The sequence below is a fragment of the Pholis gunnellus genome (assembly GCF_910591455.1).
Source record: "Pholis gunnellus genome assembly, chromosome: 7".
In the NCBI taxonomy this organism is placed as follows: Eukaryota; Metazoa; Chordata; class Actinopteri; order Perciformes; family Pholidae; genus Pholis; species Pholis gunnellus.
In genome coordinates this window covers 16,197,498-16,218,790 of record NC_136533.1, presented here as the reverse complement: position 1 = coordinate 16,218,790, position 21,293 = coordinate 16,197,498, and positions in this window count along the sequence as shown.

Genomic DNA, 21,293 nt, shown 5'->3' with positions numbered 1-21,293 from the left:
TATTTCATCTTTAAATGTGTTATTATATCATTTGAAATTATGCAGATGACAGGGTTTATTGCAGCAGTGGGCCTGTGTCCACTTTACGCTTGTGGAGCTGACTCAGATGGTGGGCAGAATTCCTGAGATAAAAAAGTAAGTTGGACGGTGGAGGTGTGTCCGGGAGACAGAGCATATTGATTTCCATGCGGATGGATGAATAGATCAAATGCTTTTGCTTTTTCTCCTCAATTCCCCCAGCATCCGCGAAGGCCGAGGCCAATCAAAAAACACCAATTGTTTTGGTTTTTCCAGTGAAATAGTGGGGCAAGTGGGAGCAGGTTTAATATTAATCAGAGAGACAAATGGGAGAGGGCATGTGGGAGGCGCCTTGGGAGAAAAAATCTGCAGTTATAAAGAGCAAATGGAAGTAAGGCGGCAAAATAAATGGGAACAAAGAGGGAGGCGTAAATATTAAATAATTGCACAGCACATGACAGTTGCAGGTTTTAATGTAAAGGACAACCTCCCACATAAAAAGCTGCTTGCATTGCTTGTATGCTAAAAAAAAATGGAGCGGTGGATAGAGGTGGATGCACATGCATGCAATGATTTAAAAAAAAAGAAAACAGAAAGTGCAAGCACAGAAAGCGGGAGATTGCTTGAGAGATCCACCGGCAACAACATAATAAGGTGATACAATCAGACAGCCTTGCTTGTTACTTTAGTGATGACATCCATCATTCAGCATGCATCTTCACAGCTTAGCAACGTGTCAATCACTCCATCCTTCTCACATCCCTCCAGTTCCAAGACTGTCCAAAAAGTGAAATCAATTATCTTACCAGCCCTTTTCTATCCCCCGAGCTCTTGACCCTGTTGCTTTTTAGCATTTACCATGAATATGAAATGTATGATGTAGATTACATTCCTGATTACAGAACTGCCGTCTTCCTTTTGCAATGTGAATAGTAGGTCGATGTAATCGGGGGCCAGTTGCAAAGGGGTCCTTATTTAGTTTGTGAGTGAAGATAGCAACAGGGAAATGAAAAACCCTGTCTCATTTCCTGTCTGCTGCAGCCGCTATGAGGTTTCAAAACACAAAATGTTACTCTAGTGATACATATCGCTCAGCCCTTAGACTCCAACCGTAAACCAAACACAAAATTGCTTTTTTTTCCACTTTCTCTGTAGGCCACTGTGAATGCCTGTGCTGAAGAGGGCTTGTGAGGGGGGCCATTATGCAAGGAGCCATGCATTCACAATTTCCTTTTGTCCTTAGCACGCTGGCCTGGCCTAGAAGTCTCATTCACCAGGGTCACACTGATAGTCATGACTCCAGGCCTAATTAGTCCAGGGGAAATATGGTAGCATTTATTGCATTATATATCCTGTCTGCAACGGATACAGGCTTCATAAATATTGTAAATTCCAGATAACCAGACGGTTATTAAAAATGAAGGGAATGGTTGACCTCCAAACACACCATACACTTCCTTCTGTTGTGCCTTGCACTACGCCTGCATGAGGCCTCCCAAAGAGGAGAGGGATGAGTGAACCAGAGGGGCCTCAGCATCATGTCAAAGATCCCTGGCTGCTCATTTTGCTCCGACAGAAACAAGCGTTGATGTCCTGAGCCTGCAGAGAGCCACAAGGGAGAAAGGCCAGAGATTAAGACAGACAAGTCAGCCCCCACTTGTGAGAGAAAACATGTCACAAACACCCCGGGTGTGGGACGAGACAATGCTGAGTTGCTGAATTTTCAGGCAGCTATGCTGTTTTGTATTGCAGCAGGTTACCAGATGTCTAGCGCCATGAGATGACATGCCACACTTGCAGTCAGTTGTTTAATTTACCACTAAATGACCCCTAAGAAAATGCAGAGAAGCGCATAAACCTAAAACGTAACTAAATGAAACCTCTGTATGTTAGCCGTTAACTCCGTACCTCACAGTAGCACAATAGCAACCAACCAAAACGACCGATTAGCTATCTAATCGACTAAGAGGGGGCAGCCCTTGTTCAAAAACATGATCAACATTGTTGATTATTGTAATAATTATAGCAACATTGCATGTGGCATTGCAAAGTCTCCTTAGAGGTGTCATCTCTTCTGTGAAACCTGTTCTGCAGTGCTGCTTTACAACGACGAATCCATTGCATTTGTATTCTATTCACTGATTTCTTAATCAAAGTGTGAACTACTTTTTGTAAATCTGAAAAAATAACATGTTTTGTGTAAATTTAAATATTTGGCCATGCCAGAGACGTTGCTGTGGTGATGGCAATGCTGTCTGTCGGTTGCTTCACCACCTTGGTCCAGACATCTCAACAACTACTGGATGGACTGCCATGAAATCTTGTCCCTAGTGATCCCCTGAATTGTCCTCTAGTGCCACCTTTTGTCCAGTACTTCTAGTTCATAAGCAAATACCTACAAAACGTCCGACATTCCAATCAGCTGTCCTTTGTGTTTAGTGCTAATTAGCTAAATGTTAGCACTACGATAGCAAACATGGTAATCATTGTACCTGCAAAGCATTAGTATTTAGGTCTAGCAGTATCCCAAGTACAATAGCATGGCTTTAGACTCCTAGCCTTGTTTTAACCACATTGTAGTTGATAATACATTAGTTACTGTTGAGGGGGGAAAGAGAAAAGACGGACCCATGCAGCTTTTCCACCTCACACCCCTGATATCAAGTGTACTGATTCTGAAAAACAGTCATGCATGGCTGCACAAGGTCAAGAGAAGGTTGTGTCATATGTCATTGCAGAGACTGCCGTCTAATTTCTTCTGATCCATGTTAACGACCAAACCATATGCTTCGTATGCAAAAGGTCAAGTTCATTAGAAATAGTACAGGCTGCAGTAAAAAGAAAATCAAAAAGTTCATATTTCATTAAAATCCTTCCATAATAATAGACGGGTAAGAGCAAACCTGGAAAGTGCCGAATAAAATCACTACACGCTTGAACTTGAAACACCCTCCCTCTGTTTCCTATACTGTCTCCCCACTGTCCCTGTCCTTGTTAGGATTCAAGCAGGGAAAGTAGAGATGAGGAGCAGAACAACCAAATTGAGTTTTCAGCAGCATACATGGAAGTGTACAGCAGCAGTCTGTTTGTCCCCGTAAATCCCAGTGATCCGCCACAAAATCCAGCCTCGATCAGAGAGGGCTCCGTCTGGGGCCCAAGGCAAACCCTGACAGGTGGTGCCGTCCTGAGTATTGGCAAGGTGACTGCCTGCCACAAAGGGACAGGGACGGTTACTCTCACCGTGTTTTCATTGGGGCCGGGGGCCAAAAGGTGTCTGTGAGACACTGTACATTTAATAACACAAGACAAGTTTAGGGCTAATTTCTCCTCTGCTTCGACAGCTTACAACAGCTGATCTGCTTTGGGCTCATCCTCGAGCCTCCCTGTAGCTCAAACAATCACTCACTGCTGCCACACATTGCGCTGCTGTTGCACTTAAACTCAGCCTTGGATGTTTACACACATTAGTACATTAATGCAACTGATTTAGGCTAATTTCTTAATGTAAGCATTTTATTTGTAATAATGCACCAGGTTAGAGGGTTCCTTATACGGCATTAGTTCTCTGAGAATCTCTATCAGATCCAAGCAATATTGGTATTGTAACAGAATTGATATTGAACTGAAAATCAAATTGAATTGGGACCTTGTGAATTGAAATCGAATCATTTCTGGAAATTAGTGTCGATACCCAGTCCTTGTATTCATACGACATGATGCCTTAGTATCTTACATTTTTATAACTGCGTCATTAAGTTCCAACATGAATCCGCGTTGCCTTCTCCAAAAGATGTGAATGTGTTTTGAGGGGAGAGCTGGTGGAGAGGAAATCAAATTACACAAACCTTCTAAATGACAATAATGCAAAGCTCACTTAAACCAGCACAACTTCTCCTCTTTCTTCACAGCTATAAAATGTACTTACTATTGCAGCTATTTTAGACCAATCGCTTGGTTGTCTTCTTCTGTTTAGTCTAACAAGTGCAAGCAAAGCCGAAGTTTCACCTTAACAGACTCTTCCACAGAGCAGAGCTTCCTTCTTTCTGCCTCAGACCTCACTGCTGGGAGCGTGTGTCCGGGCCATGTGTCTGAATGTGTGTGCATGTGTTCAGCGTTGCAGAAATTTGGTGGTCTGTGTGCAGCCGCCACCATAATTCATTAGTGCAGTGGGACCATTGGATGAGGCTCAGTTCCTCAGATGTGGTAATAGTGACACCCACAGGAGGAGAAATATACCTTCCTGCCAGAGGGAAACAAATCCCCACTACCTTCACTGATTATACCCTGGGTGCAAGCAGTTCATGGAGACATATTGGGCATGGGTAAAATACTAAAAATATTAATGGCACCAATTTTTTTATCCCTATCTTAAATAGGCCAGGAGAAAACTTTCTCAGCAAGAGTATTACAAATGGCTTTCTTTGACTGCGCGCTCCACAGTACTGTTTGTACCTTACAGTAGTCCGTCTCTCTCTGCACGAACCAAATCTGTTCTTCCATTTCTCCCTCTTGAAGAGACAATTCCCACAGGAGGATTCGTGTGATCTCTGTCATCGTTTTACATCAGACACATAATCTTGGGAAGTATTAAAATTGTCATCATAAAATATTGCTAGTTTACTGGAGGAGGAGGAGGAGGAGGAGGAGGGGGGGGGGGGGCGGGGATACGGAGAGTCAATTGGGACTGTAGTGTATTGAAAGTGTGTTAACTAATGTAGGCTGGAGCTCTATTAATCATTTGAATGTACACATCAGATCTGATTAACTGAGACATCAAACTTCTTTTATCAAGACACATACAAGACAATTGTAACATTGTTTCAATAGAATAACATTGTTGTACTAGATAATTAGATATTATTTTTTTTCACTACATTTCAGTGGGAAATAATGTCATTTTTACTCTATATTTATTTGACTACTTAGCATATTACTTTTTTGAAAAACACTCTAATGACCATATAAAACTTGACGCATTGCTAAACATTAGAATACTAGTATATTTTAAATTAACCCCACGTCAAAAATCTACAATGTTAAAATGCCTGTGTTTCAACATTTCGCTTCAGGGCCACAGCTGTCTTTTTGCTTTGTTTTTTCACCCTCCCCCATGGTTCACACCACTGAAGCATTTAGGCACTATAGCAATACCTGTGTTCTTTTGCCCAGCTAAGATTCTGAGTGCACGACTTGTAATGGACTGTTTTTCATTGTGGTATTGCTATTTCTGCTTAAGAAAATGAGCTGAATACTCTGTCGTCAACACAATTGCATCATGGCGCTGCACAGCACTTGCTTGTATGTTATAGACATCAACTGGATCTGGGATAGGATTAGGCACATAACAGCAGAGACAAGATTAAGTAAAGTGAATCATCTGTCACTCTGGTTTCCATCTGTCCATGAAATGGACAAATTACTCTGCATCCAGACCTGAAATAAAACCAGCCAGGTACCTTACAGACGTTTCTTCTGTCCCCATTGTTACACATGTACTTTCTGTGTGTCATCAAAAACATCACTTTCTTTCCCGTTACCATGATCCTCATCAATTACCCATCTGGCTTAGCGATGTCAATGTCCTGTGAATGCCAAATGTTGCCTGTACAATTTCAGATGCGTGCTCTCCAGCTGCTGTCTGCTTGGCAGTACATCGAGCTTAACTGGCTAAATGGCCGTGTTGCTTGCTGGATCAGGGTGGTAAATATAGTATTGCGACAAGCCAAGGCCCAGTGTTTCTCAGTGGTAGAAAATGTGGCTGCTGTGCTTTTATAGAAAAACATTCCTGCGGTTTCAGCCCATCAAGGATTTGCCGCTTATTATAACGAAACCCTGCTATATTGCAGAGGATTAACAGTGGTTCAGGTTTTGGATCACTTTCCACAGTTTTATCAGTGCCTACACGGTTTAGTTTTTCTATGGCAACTTTATTTCATCATTTCGATTGTGTGTGTCACATTTAGTTTGTTTGTATGAATATGGGTCAATTATATCCGCCGGCGATCCGGGGACAAATAAGACATCATTACAATATTGAACGAATGTAGCTCTGAACAGTAAAGGGTGTGCTAAACTATGAACAGCTGTGCCAGATGGAGGCCCCGTGTCTGTTTGATTCGCTCTCTCTCAGCCTCATCACCTGGGTGTTACTGTTGGTGCCCCACTAACAGTGCACCTGCAAACAGCAGTGGAGGGCAGACAGGGGCTGGGGGTGCCCTTTTATCTCAATCCTCATCTCTCCTGTTGCGGTAACACCAACTGAAAGGCTGTGGTCATGGCCCTTACTTCTCTGCCACCGCAGGCAGCGGCACCACCTGGGGGGAGAACGAGCCACAGTGCTTCAAGGCTGCAGGACGCCTGTGTGCTGTTGTTGTGCGTATAGCTGTGTGCACACCCTTACGCACAACAACAGGAGCACGCTAACGCATGTCAGCATAACACTAGGCTTGAATATATACAGAATATCTTGTGAATTAAATAGAGAATGAGTGTCATATTTCCTAATGTAATGTGCTGCTTTTGATTACATCAAAGGTCGAGATCATGGCCAGTATGTGTATTCATAATGTCAGACACAATAACCTTCAGCAAGTGCCTTTGTCCAATTCAGATGCGAGTCATACGTGAGTACTATACTCAATCATAACACAAAATGTTGCCAAAGAAATGTGTGTCAATGCAGTGAGATTTACTACAGCTCTGAAGGTTTAACATAACCCTGAAAAGGTCTTGTCCTTTTTGGTCTTGCTCCACCGTGCCATCCACCAATTAAATGTGAGGTGACAGAAGCAGACATTAAATATGCATCGCTTCGGACCGAGTATGCAAACGTGAACACACCCTTCTGAATGTTTCAAAGTAAAGTAAACCAACATGCGTGCATGCTGGAAAATGTGTTCCCTATTTTCTGCAGTTTGAACTCTTTGCCAAATCCAGTCACACACGCTTAAGTTTCTCTTTCTAGCGCAAACATTCCATCTATTTTCCCTTCTTCTCCGCTCAACTACACAAATACATACTGTACAGGCAAACACACTTTCCGGGTACATACTGTAAGACAACAGCATCAGACTTAGTTACACATACAATTTGATCACACACAACAGAGAGCATTTGCAACTTATAGCCAGGAGCAAAACATAAATGCTAAGAGTCATATCATTAAATAGGCGCTCACGCACAAATCTAATCTAAATGAAATTTGCCAACACATACAACTTGACATCACCTCACAGGTTGACAGCCTTTGTAAGCCTTCTGTTTCTACAGAAAAGCACAGAGATATGTAGCGACATGAAATTGATTAGAGTGGTGCATGTTCACCCAGTGGGCTACAAACGCTGAAAAGCTGACAAGTGTACCCTGCAAACACCTTCCCCCCCAAACCACACACACAACGAACACACACATGAATGCTGCCTCCCTTTCCCTCATGCAAATGTTTTAGTTCTTTGTTATTGAAAGGGCTTTCTTTCAGGATTTCTAATGTATTCAATCTCCACCTCTATTCACTGACCAAAAATCAATTAATTTAACATATATCCATACAATTTAGTAAGAAACAGTGGTTCACAAAGGCTTACTTCACATCCAGATTAATTTTAGAAAGTCTGGATAGTAACAACATTTATTTTTGCAAACCGGATTCTGTGGCATCTCATAATGGATTTCAAAATGTCTTTTGCGTCACTCGCAATGAGAACTAGTCATTGCTTTGTGAATGGTGCCACACCGCTACATGTAAACCAGCCTCCTTGTTGAAGGAAAATCTGAACATGAGCTTTAATTTCTTTCTTGTTTCCTAAATTCTTCATTTGTCTTTCGCATCAATGTAGATGATTGTGAGGTTCTCACCTGCTATATTTTTTGTTTGGTCTTACTGGTTTTCCACAGCTAAATGTATTCAATCTTCACAAAATATGTGGTTTGAGAAGCTTGGTCAGAATCAGAATCAGATTGTTGCACATACATACATGACGGGTGGTGCATAACATTAAACAATCAACAACAATCACGACAATCACGGTGACGCAGTGACTACACCAGTAACGGGCAGTGAAATCTTTGCCTGGCTACATTACCCATGCATAGATAAAATATTATCCAAAATATAGTCTGAGTTAGGCAGACATGCAACACAATACACATCCAGAGAGAAAGAGAGAGGGAGAGAGAGCGCTTGGTGTCAGCGCAACAATGGAAAACAGCTTTTCCACTCATACCAAATACAAAAAAATGCAACAATAAACACACACAATGAGCATCTGGTGACAGCGCACCAGGATAAAAGAAAAACAAAGAGAGAAACCGTGATGTCAGCACACAGAAGCTTCAGACAACATGCACAAAGCTAATAAAAGGGTTAAAAGGGAAAAGGAAAAATAAGTATATCATGCATGTGTATGTGGGCTGTACCAACATTTTACATTCTAAGCATCTCTAGAGCTCAACCGTGGCGGTCACGGTTGAGCCACTTTTTAATATAAAAAGAGTTTTAAGCATGGAATTAAGCCAACCTACAAGATGAAATGTGACCATAAAGCATTTGATTCAGAGCAAAAAAACATATTCAAACGAGAAAGGTACAAGACTATGTCCATAATTCTAATCCGGGAGCCGAGTGTATTACTGCTCGAAGACATCGCCAATAAACATGTTTATCTTAAAACAAGGTTGATATCATACGGACTTGTGGCTTCTAAAGGAGCATATACCATTGTTTCACAGTCTCATATCTCATGATAACCTTGAATTGTTACGATATCATGGCAAATAATCGAAACAGTCGGTTTTGAACATGAGTTTTTGAAAGGCTAAATACTAACACATTCATTTACGCAGAATATTTGGTGAGATGAAAACATGGAAATTGGAAATGATTACATCTATATTCATGAAATACATCTCAACTTGTGGACTGAGAAAATGATAGCGCCATAGCCTGAAGGTGGAAGGTGTGGGCCTACTATTGCACACTGCTCAACCAGCTGTGCTGACCACACAACACTAACAACACAACACCAAAAAACACATCTGTGCAATATTTACACTGTGCAATACAAAATAGTCTGTCTGTATATATAATATTCTTTATTTTTATTTTTATTTTTTATTTTATTTTTTTGAGTTTATTGTGAATTACTGTTTAACTTAGTTTAATATTTATATTACTCTTGCTCTTGTTTTTTTACTATGTATCTTGTGTGCACTTGGCTGCTGTGATCCTGTAAATCTCCCCACTGCGGGACTAATAAAGGATTATCTTATCTTATCTTATCTTATCTAACGTTATCAATAATAATAATTTCAATGTAAACAAGCCCAATACTTGTATACATATAAAAACACACACACATAGATATATATATATATATATATATATATATATATATATATATATATTTATATACAGTATATAGATAGATAGATAGATAGATAGATAGATAGATAGATAGATAGATAGACATATACGCATATATACAGAGAGAAAGATTATTAAATGAGGCACTTACTATATTTGTATACGAAGGCCATGAGCCGATTCCTCTGGACAAGATGTCAATGACTTGGATGCAAAAGTCCTCATTGTTAGGTGTTTTTCTCAGTTTCAGTTTTTAATGAAGATATGAGCGAAGGACTAAATCCTGTTTTGTTCCATTCTGTTATGGCTGTAACTTGTGTCTTTATGTGCTTTAACACTGAAAAGGTCGTCTCCACCGACGCAATGGTAGAAGGTATTTATCATTGGACTCTATACAGGGAACAGTATAATCCAGCCAGATCAGACATTCATCTAATAAAATCAAATGATGCTGGACAGGCTCTTTGAATATTTACTATGAAATTTCTCAAAAAGGCTTCTTATCCCAACACCACTGATATTTGAGCTTTGTTTGTATGCATGGTCCGCTTCCACTCCAACAAACAATGCCCCTGATAACATTGGCGAAAGGCTTCAATTAAATCCTCTGAATCCGTTTCAATATTGTAATGTCGAAGTATGTTCCCCCTGTTGACAACTGTTTTCTTCCCCCTCGGTGGTTGATTCAGGTTCTTCGTACCCTTGCAGCGCTGAAGTCCATGTAATCGTATGCCCCTTCCGCTGTGTACTATCCTGCAGGACAGGTGTTGGCTTAACATTAGCGAACATCACTCTTCAGTCTTTATAAGACATTGTTGGTAATCCATGCTGACAGCAGGCCTAAAGCTACCTGTGCAAGCCTTTACGTCCTACCGCCACGACGAATTGGATTTGATTTTGAATGTGCGTTTGTGAAAACTTGCATGTATCTGCTTTGTATCTTTTGTTCTTTTTATGTCTGTGAAACATTTTGATGCTTGCTTTGGTGTGTGTTGTATTAATAAGCTTTCTTATTCTCAGTCAAACAGGATATGTTTTTAAATTAAACCTGAGGCTAATAGCCAACAATCGAGCATTAAGTATTACAATTACACAGGAAAAGCAGTTTATACTCCAACAGGGGGACATTTTTAAAAAGTGAATGGTGCAACATAGCTTAGAAGCTATAATAGCTCTACAATGCCTCAAAGGTGTGCACTGTCCCACTGGTTTGCTCCTGGTCAAAATGTTGCTGTTAAATATGCGGGTGTGACAGGCCTTAAATCTTTTAAAATCTTTATTCTCAAAGGTTTTTCAATTTGAGTTGACTGGATTTTGAGGATTTATCCGGTGCAAAATGTCAGATGTTTGCCAGAACTCTTCAACAACATTATGTTGACATCAAAAAGCAATACTTTATCACCCTTATGGTCATCTCGTCATTTCATCATGAGCTATGTAATTGCTAGCAGGAGTGCTTTGACCTTTTGTTTCGGTCTTCGGGCCTCAGGCAGTGAGGGTCACTTACAGCTGTGTCAGGTGGCAGAAGCAGGTGAGTCGGTGTATCATCATCATCTTCCTGGTTAGACACCACCAACTAGAACATAGAATGACAAACAAAGGACAAGTCATCCTGTTTTCTTCCTCTGTTACCTGACAGGACACATGAAGGCCTTATGGGTGCACAATGTGTGCACAGAAATGTAAATGCTTTCACCACAAGTCACTCCAGGTACATTGACATAGTAATGAATGCTGCTGCCAGAGCACACTTAATTGCATTCAGGCAGGCACATGGTGTGATGTGGAATGACAAAACCATTAGGCTAAGTCCTTTTCCAGCTTTTCCCATCCTTGTGTTGGATGCTTCACTGGCTCAGGCTGATTTGGAAAGACAGCTTCTCTTACCTGCATGGCAAAGCTGATGTATTTCTTAAGATTAAAATATGTACAGCATTACATAGCAAATGATTATCTCATTGCCTTTGTTTTGTGAGATTATCAAACGCAATTCAGGAGTGTGACAATCAAATTAGTGGAAATGAGAACTGACTCTTCAATTTAACTCAGGCCCCAGTTGCTTCTGAAAGGGTTTCTTGTCAATGTAATTGAATTGTATCACCAGGAAATCATGCATGTAAATGATCATTTTGCAATATAATTATTTTACCCTTTCAAATTCTCAACCAGTGGACATTGCAAGCAGCACAACCTTCAGAAATGGAAAGTGGCAGAGAGTGCTAGCAGAGCCTGCCAAACACAACACTTCTGTTTGATGCAATCTGTCTGTCCGCTCCACCCACAGCCCAAGCAAACAGCTCTGTCTCACTAAGAGAAAACACAGGCTTCAGCCAGTACGGCTGCTCTGAAAGAGAATTCCATCAAAATGAAAGACTTTATTAGTTGTGTCAAATACTGATATTCACCATGGCAAAGTGCACAGAATTTAGATAGCATTAGAGGAGCATACAGCAGGCCATGTCAACAGCTCAAGGAAAAGGGCCCCAGACAATAACTTGACAGATGGTGGGACGGCGAGCATATGAAAGGTATCACAGATGATGTCTAATCTGTATTTAAAAAAAAAAAAAAAAACCTGGGCTGGCTGTAATCACCTCTCTGTCACTGTGCTAATGGAATCCAAAGGCTGATAAGAGACACAAGAGAGCAAAAACAGTGCAATACACAAAAAAGCAAAAAATGGACACCGAAAAAAAACCTCCTGATATGAGCAGGCAGACATCACAGCAATTGTGAAGGCCGAGAAAGAGCAGGCTGAAAGGAGAGCAGAAAGCAACTGTCAAAGAGAGGCTAAAGCTATATGATTATGTACTAATTTCAATCAATTTGAAGGAGCCAACACTATTATATATTGACACCCTCCGCCTCCTGCTTGCCTTCTGATAGATTTTCCTGCCCACAAGTCAAACGGTGCCGCTGAAAGATGTCACCACAAGCTAAACACGAAAACATTACATGACCGTATTAGTAGTCGCAAACATCCATTGAAAAGCTTAAAGAAAACCTGATATTGATACCATTTAAACGGATTGTCATTTCAATATTAATCTGAAATTAATCTGAAAAAAAGGACCGACAAGACGAAAAGTACATTTCCTTTGTGCACTCAGTGGTTGTGGTGGGCTATTTTGAGAGGCACTTGAGCTGCATAACATCTCGCCATGATCAGTATGACATATTAAACATAACCAGTTTGACTAATGAAGTCAATAAATAAGATGATTAGTGCACTGTAGAAAACCCAGCACAGTGCAGACATCATATGTGTGATGGACACCACATTTAACAGTAATTGTAATCAGTAACGTGTTGTCTGACATGTTCAACTTTCATAATTTTAAACATGTTCCTATCTGTAGTGTTTATCTGCTCTTGAAGGAGATATTACTGAGATTTTAAAAGACAATTTTCTTCCTAAACCACTTGTGTTGCTGTGTTGTTCTAAGGGATAAAGCAGCTGCAGTAAGGTCAAACAAAGGCTCGGAGAGATAGTTGAACCACAAAGCAGTTCTCTCATCAGCACTGCCCAGCTGTGAATGAGATAAAAGCAGCTGAAATAGGGTTGATTTTCCAGAGGCGGGTGGGGTTGATTTTCCAGAGGTGAGTGGGGTTGGGGGGACCCCAGAAAACACAGCAGTACATCTCCCTGTTAGGAGACCTGGAGATCCCCAGAATGCACTTGAGGACATTAGCAGGGAAAGGGACATTTGGGCTGCTGTGCTTGGATTGATGGATGGATAGTTGCATGGGTGCATTGTGTCACGATAAGCTCAGAGTATATGCGCCTTTTCACCTTGAAGTATGACGTGTATTGTTAGACTCCCTTGTCACTCCTCTTGATGACCTGTCTATTTTAAAAAATGGCTTCCATGAGCCACCACAGACGGAAGCAGATACAAGCACAGTCACAGACAATATAACTAAAGCTGATGTTTATTCGTATTAGTTTGTTGCACTTATTGTATTCCTTTGTTTCTGCACTGTACGTTGTCTCTGGTTTATGCTCTTAGATACTTGTTTAACAAAGGAGATGCACTTATGACTTCTGGTGACTAGTAGTTCTCTTGAATACCTATGTTGAATGCACTTATTGTAAGTCGCTTTGGATAAAAGCGTCTGCTAAATGACTGTAATGTAATGTAATGTAATGTATTAATTAAAGTTTTGCTGTACTTACAAATCTTTCCAGCATTTTTATGACTCATCTGAATTTAAAGTGAAGCTTGGCCGTTTTACAATCGGATTTGTGTTGCAATGTGGGTGGTATGTGAAAATTAACAATGTTCGGCTTTCTTGTTTGTTAACGGCACCTGGAGCTCCCGGTAAATGAGTATGTGGTAAACCTAAATGTTAGAGATGCGAGCCTGTAACCGGAAGGTAATCGATTCAATCCCCTGGACCAGCAGGATAAATATGGCCTGAGAAACTGCCCCTCGCTGAGCATGAGCCTTAACCCCAACTGCCCCCGGTGGAGCTGCCTAGTGACACGGACAGCACTGCAAATTACTAACTGTGTGATCAGGGCATTCAGTGTACTCCCCCATGAATAAATAATGGTAAAAAGGCCAATCATCATTTATCTTCCCAAACCACTCACACTCCTACCCAATTCTATTTTTTCATGCGCGCTATGCAAGCCCCTTCAAGACTTTACTGTAATTTTAATTATTTAAGATTTTCATCAACCAGACAATCAGCTTGACATGTTCTAGTCTACAGTTATACACCTCCCCATCCACAACGGCAGGAGGGAAATTGACAGGAAGGGAGGATTTGGAAGGAATTAACATTGTCAGGGAGGAGGGAAAAGTGTCTAACTCTGACATGCTAGTCTACATTTATGTGTCAGGGTATCATGGGGGCGTCCCTCACCCAGCACTGGTTGTCGTCCACCATGTCACACTAAATATATCATCATTGTTCCGGAAGCTAATTTAAATTCTCCACACATCTACGCTCAGAAGCTTTTTGTTGTTGGTTCAATATCAAAACGTTGCTAACATTTTGGCTTTCTAAATGTCTATAGACTGCATGCAATGCTTTAGAACGGTCTAAGTGCTCGCTCTAAGTTACTGAAATAAAACATTAAATAAATCTTGGCCCAAATCTCCCCAAATAATCCCGACAGGCTGATTCATCCAGATGCCAAATGCTGAGCAGTCATTGATCGTGGGGAAGAGGCAATTACAGGCCACTCAGTGTCAAAGAGACACAGCCACTTTCCAGAACACCTCCTTTCACTCAGATTTTACGCTTACGGCAGCATATTTATAATTACACATGCTAATCAAGGTGGGAGTTCACAGTAAGCCATTCCATTTTGTCAGCATCTCTGAGTGGAAACGGAGAATCAACAGCCAAATCACCTCTCTACCATTTGGCAGAGATTACGGAGACGACCCCCACCACTCCACAGTCCTTACCTGCCACTCCGCTGTGTCAAATAGTCAACAACATTGATTGAGCAGGTCTACATTACGCACAACACGTATGAGTCAAAGACACAATAAATGAATATCGCCGGGCTTTTAAGTCGTTGATCAAGGTTAGAGCTTTGTTATGGAAGGTGTGCTGAGTATAAAAAACGGGTAGAGCTTCAACACTAACAGCAGCACAGCTACGCAATTTGCATGTTGATTATGCATGAAAATGGTAATACAGACTATTCAAAAGGAAATTACTTCCTTAATCACACACATAATATGCATTTAATATTATCTGTATCCCACTAAAGTAAAAAGTTGACACATACATTTCTTTCAAAGGTGCACTGCTGTTGCATATACTTTCATGGATTAAGAAAAATTTGACTTTTACTGAGTTTTTTATTGTACAAACTGTTAAAAGTCAGTGAATGTAATTTACTGTCAGAGCCTCGATTAAAAAAAACATTCTCCGTGAAATAGCATTGTGGTCGTCTCCAAGCCTCATATCAATACTGCATGGCAAAATTCTACCTCTCCGATTCCAGCGTAATAAAAAAAACGAGGATAAATTGATATTAATGAAGATCCATACGCACAATTAAACCACCTTATTTTCAAATAACAAGAATGTCATTACTATGCTCTTCTCAAAGAATACTTCCCCTAATATGCCAATCTGAATTCTGACAAGAAAGGGGAAAAAGTTTTGAGTGGAAAGAGTAAAATCCTCATATGTGAGTTAAAAAACTCCCTTTAATGACTGTTTAAAGACTGAAGTCAAACTCTGTCATTGACAAAATTGCAGTGTGACGTACTGCAAATTACAAACTCAATAAGTACGTACTGGTTACTAAAGAACCAATAAAGTATACCATTACTAGCAAACTGTGTACACTGAAGTAAACTCAAGCTTTGCCGTATCTATCACGGCATTACCGTTTCTAGCTTCTGTTGAGTGAAAATTGCTCATCACGAATCAGCATCACCTTTTTCACTTAAATTATTATTTTCCAGCGCTTTGGCAAATTAAGAGTTAAATATGTTTTCTACAGTTCATTGTATATGTGAGTTCCCATGTTTTTACTCTTTACTGTGCCTAAATGTCGCTCGCCATCATTTGTAATTGTTTTATCCAACCAGGTCCACCATTGGATAGTCTGCAGTGAGGGACACTTTTCATGTTACGCCTAACAATTGCATTCATTGTTAATATAAAAATATTGATCTGTGCAGCATTGAAATGATGCATTATATTTATCTTTTTATATATTTAAAAAAAGAAAGAAAGATATATTCCTGTCGCTAATATAAAAACTGCTTGTTATCACATCCAACAAATGCGTCTAATAAATTATGTTGAGATGATTTGCATAATAAATAGCAGCTTTATTAAACCCTGTAAATAATACCTGGTGCAGAATCAGGACCTCCAGCCTCACCTCCAGCGCTGTAGCATTTATTCCCACAGCTGCTAGCTGTCACACCAGCAGCGCCATCATTCATTACAATAAGATAATAAGACACTCAGTAAGAGAGAGATGTATGAGAGGAACATCTTTCATCATACTCTTATCGTACAGCGTGCAGTGTCTAGCGGCCCATAAAATGTAATCATGATGATCAAGCGGTGTTATTGACTGTGGTTGTAACATACAGTGTCCGATGTGTTTGGACAGTCGAGAGCCTCGTATGCTGAACAGTGTTTTATGCTAAGGGCTCTTGTGCTCACTCAACTGCCTTTTAATCTTAAAAAAATAATCAACAGTGTGATTCATTGACAACCAAATATGGGATCCTATCTGGGACCATCAGTTTCACTGTGAAGTTCACTGATGTATAGTATTGATTGCAACAGGGAGCCCTCTAATCAGAATCATGGGGAAATCAATAGCTGGCATTGCTTGTGGTCCTGTTCATGCTTCAGTGTACACATCTGAAGTAAACTCCCCTGCGCTGAAACACTCCGGCCATTTGCTTAAAGAAAATCGAGACTCGCTGCAATAGGGAGGACTGTGGAGATAAACTGGAGGAGACAGACAGAGATAAAGAAGGAAAGCACTGAGACAAGTGAGGGAGAGGAAGGGTTATTCAACGAGGGGGATTCAGTTTGATTGAAAACTGTTCTGCAGGTTTATATACTCAAAGCTTCAATTCATCAAGCTTCAGGGGAGCAGGGGGATCAACAAGCTGCTGACCTCAACCTGATCCACAGGCGAGATCCAGCCGCCGAGCTGTCCTGCTGTTGTCACGTCTCGCTCCCTCTGTGCTCTGACCGCTCTGTCCCTTTGTCTCCTGATAGCCTCCATCTTCTTCCGGAGCACGTCAAGTTGCAGGGCCGCCATCGTGTGTCGACTCACCGCATTTCCCTGTTGAGGAAAGGGAGAGACAGGGTGAGGGCAGCTTAACACATGGCTTTAGGTTAACGTATAACAGTCACAACCCATAAACTGTGATACATTCCTGAAGACAAGACAGCTATAGTCAATGAAGCAGACTAAGAAGAGCTCAGAGGAGCCGTAGAGAGACTCCTGGGTTTCCACCAGCATCTGGTTTGGTGCCAGCGTGAGGCAGACTGCACCCCTGGCATCCTGCCACACAGCAAGGCAACCAAACCATGCTGCTCACAGAGAGAGGACAACAGAGGAGAAACACATTTAGTGGTGCAGGGGATCCAAGAACAATAGGAGCGAGATGAAAGACGAGGGATTTTAAGCAAAGGAACATTGAGAATGGAAGGGGCACTGTGTATTTAACAAGCCTATTTTATCCCAATGCTCTTGAATTGTTCAGCAAAATATGTTTTTGAGGAAACATGTTCTACATGGATTGCGTGATTTTCGATCCATCCAAGGAAGTCAGAGCAGGAGTAATAGGATGAGGGCTGTCTGTGGGTTTACACACAGGATGAGATATGGATTTCTGTTTTGTGTCCCAAAAATTAGCTTTTGACACCTTAAACACTTACAGTTAGGATGATATATTGAAAAAGTCAATAAGTCCCATCTTCATGCTTTTTATTTTTTTATTTTATTCAAACCTGCATAAATTGCTTTTCTTGGATATTGGGGTAACATAAGCAGCTGCACACACAATGTGCATGTAAGCAAACAGTTACCTGCAGACACATTGAGAAAACACAACATTGGAATTAATTAGTCCTGTTTCTGACCACCTGATGAATGTCAGTGTACATTCATTCTGTTTTGGTCTCTAATAACTCCTGGGAGAAACACCGTTGTTGTTTTTTAGTGCTAAATGCTCCCCAGTTGGTCGCTAACTGTGTTTGTCTGTTGTTGGTGCTGGGCAGGTTCACACATTTAGCTTATCAGAATACTTTCACTGGAAACAGCTGCCTGCTGTGACTGAAAACAAGTTTGATAAGTGTGAACCAAAACTTGGTTTGTTGAAAACAATGAAACTGAACGCAAAAACTGAACTGTGGCCTGTTCTCACTCCCAACTCTTCAAATATGTCAGATTGGTCCTAACCGTCAAATAAGACATGTCAGTCAGATTATGTAATATAAAAAGCGATTACAATTTGCATCAGCAGGAGGTCGAGTAAGTAACCTAGCCCACTTAACTACGTAAAAAACGTATTTTAACCCGAACCATGATCTTTTTCTAAACCTAACCAAGTAGATTTGTTGCCTAGACCTAACTGTTAGAAAAATTCACGCAAGACCGATGGAAAATCATCAATCAGTTAACATTTATTCTTTGCAAAGAAGGAGACAGGGTTGAACACATACAACAACGTGCCAAGACTGCTCAGAGGTCTGGCTCTGAAACACTGGTATATATACTTGTTTAGCATTCTGTCACAGGAGGTGACACATACACAATACAATACATATGGCGTCAAAAGAACAAAGGGTTTGTAACTTCACTAGAGCATTTGGTCTTCAATGAAGGTCACTTTCTCGCAATCAGCAGGAGGTTTGAGCCATAACATTGCTCTGCCCCCACCTCCACGCTTCCACAGTTCTTTGTTATCCTTCTACTTCAGAACATGCTGCTGAGAGGTCCCTATAAGAATAGACAGTGGTCATCCTGAGTGACAAAAGGAAGCCCGCTAAGTCTAGCAGGACGCCATCAATGGTCACTTTGATCATCGGAAGATGCCATGAAGTATTGACGCCGTCTACAACTTTATTTACCATTACAAGCAGTGCTGAGTGTTCTTTCGGATAGACTAAACAACTGTGGCGCTTAATGTCAGAGGAAGTTCACACAAGGACTCATTTAGATTTTAACTAACTAACCTAATTGTTTCCTGTGAAAACGGAAGTCTATTTTGAAAAGACTGTATCCTTATAGGTGCAAAAATGACACTTGTAGGGTATCTAGAGTGTCAGGGTTTCAAGTGTAGGGCCACTGATCAAGCTGCTGTATTGACGAGTTGGTGAGAACGTGTTGGTATTACACTTCACCGCTCACCAGATGATAACCACCGCACCGCAACAATGTTAACCAGAGTGAGGTGGAAGTGCCCCACCAGCAATCTGCACCAATCACCACAAGGGGTGTAATTACCATAACATTAAATTGTGATAAACACCACTGCACAATGATCATCAGAACATCAGAGCTGTCACCGCACCATCCGTCAAAACCACGCTTCAGGGTAGCCACAGTCAGGTAGTGATACATTACAAGGGACAGAAACAGGTGCTACAATAGATTGTAATTACTTTGTTCTATCAATTATGTACAAATGCTTGCATGGCCTGGGGTCTGTCACACACCGCTGTGCCTCCTACTCATTCTCTGCACCATGTCGACTGTGGCTACATAGTAGGCAGAATTTTTCAACAGAGCTTTGTGTGGATGCCTTGGGGTGTCTAGAGAAGTTTTTTTTCCAAGGCTGAATTCATACGGATTGAACAGTTCTAAACAATGAGGAGAAAAAAAAACCTACATTCTGCATATCCCACTGACATCTGAATTCATGCGTTATATCCTCTCTAGTAAATCCTTTTCTCTTGCACTCAAGCATCAGTTTGGACACACAGGTGCTCTGCTGTTTTGTGTTTTCAAACTCTAACGGTCTTCCAGGCACTTGTGGTTTCTGCCTTTGTTTTGCACACTCCTCAAGTTTTCTCTCAGCCGCTCAGTGCACAAAAGCATTATGCTAATGCCAGGGTAGACATCTGCTGCCAGCTCAGTTTTTCCCTATGCGCTTAGGCATGTCTGTGTCACTCATCTCGGGTATCTGCTTTTCACTACAGTAGGTCAAATCTGTAAAATGGAGGCACACACAAAAGAATTTCAGACTTAACCAGCTGCTAGAATGTATTTATCATTTTAAAAAAGGGATGTTTCTTTTACACGCCCATCATAAAACAGCATCATAGTATGATAATGCATTAGGTTCAGTGTACTGTGTGAGTTAATGACTCCCCGAACAGCATGTCATTCAGCGCTGAAGGTGTTCATGCATAAGACAGGCAGCAACTAATAGCCATATTTGTTAGAATGTATTTAGGTCTGTTTTTCAGCAAGAGCAGTGTGACAGTGTCTGAGGATCAGATACATTTTTATGCCAAAAATAAGTAAAACCATAAGGAAAAAGAAGGAGGAAAAGGCTTAATCTGAAAGCAAAGCTCAAGAAAAATAAGGGGAAGGGAGCCACGTCGGATAGAAAAACAAATATTTGAATCGACGCTACAGTAACAAAGCTGAAAATGTGAATCTCTGCTGCAGAACAGTAAACACTGTATATACAAGACAAGCACTAGGTTTAAAATGACACATTGTCTCTCATGAAGCAGTGCTTGTATGAATACTCTAGTCTTTACATTAAAACTTATTTTTCTGAATTCCAATGGAGGGTCAGCATATACTGTCTCAAAATTAACCCAAAATAGAAAAAGTTTAAGTAGTATCTAAATGTACCATAATCAACTTTAAATAGGTGTATTTGTAACCCTAGCCCAAATTTTAAAAAAAGATTAATTAATTATCTGAGAATTTCAGCTGTTTGGCATCTGGTCAGACATTAGATAATGAATTAGAATTATATAAGGACTTTCCAAATTAATGTTGGAAGCATATTGATTAACCTTAAGTTAAACTAAATGCAATTAAATGGTGGTGTGTATCTTTGTCGGTTAGTATAATAATTAAGATACGATGTTTGAATAGAAGCATAGCGAATGGATTTCATTTTGCTGTATTTTTTCAGAAATAACCAACAAACTATAACAATTAATTTAGTCTAATAGACTTTACAGCATAAAGAGCACACACACACTGGCTTTCAATGCATTTGTATTGTGTGCCTCCAACCTCTCAGCAAAAGATTCACATCAGAGGTGTGTCTTGTTACGGCAATAAAAAGAACTACGATGTTGGACTAATTCAAAACATTTGGTGCATTACCTCCACAATGTGTGTCATGTTTCCCAGCATGGTTGTTATCTGGACTGTTGCAATTATTTATTTATCTACCGTGTCACTTCATTGAAGCCAGTTTTGGATGTGTGT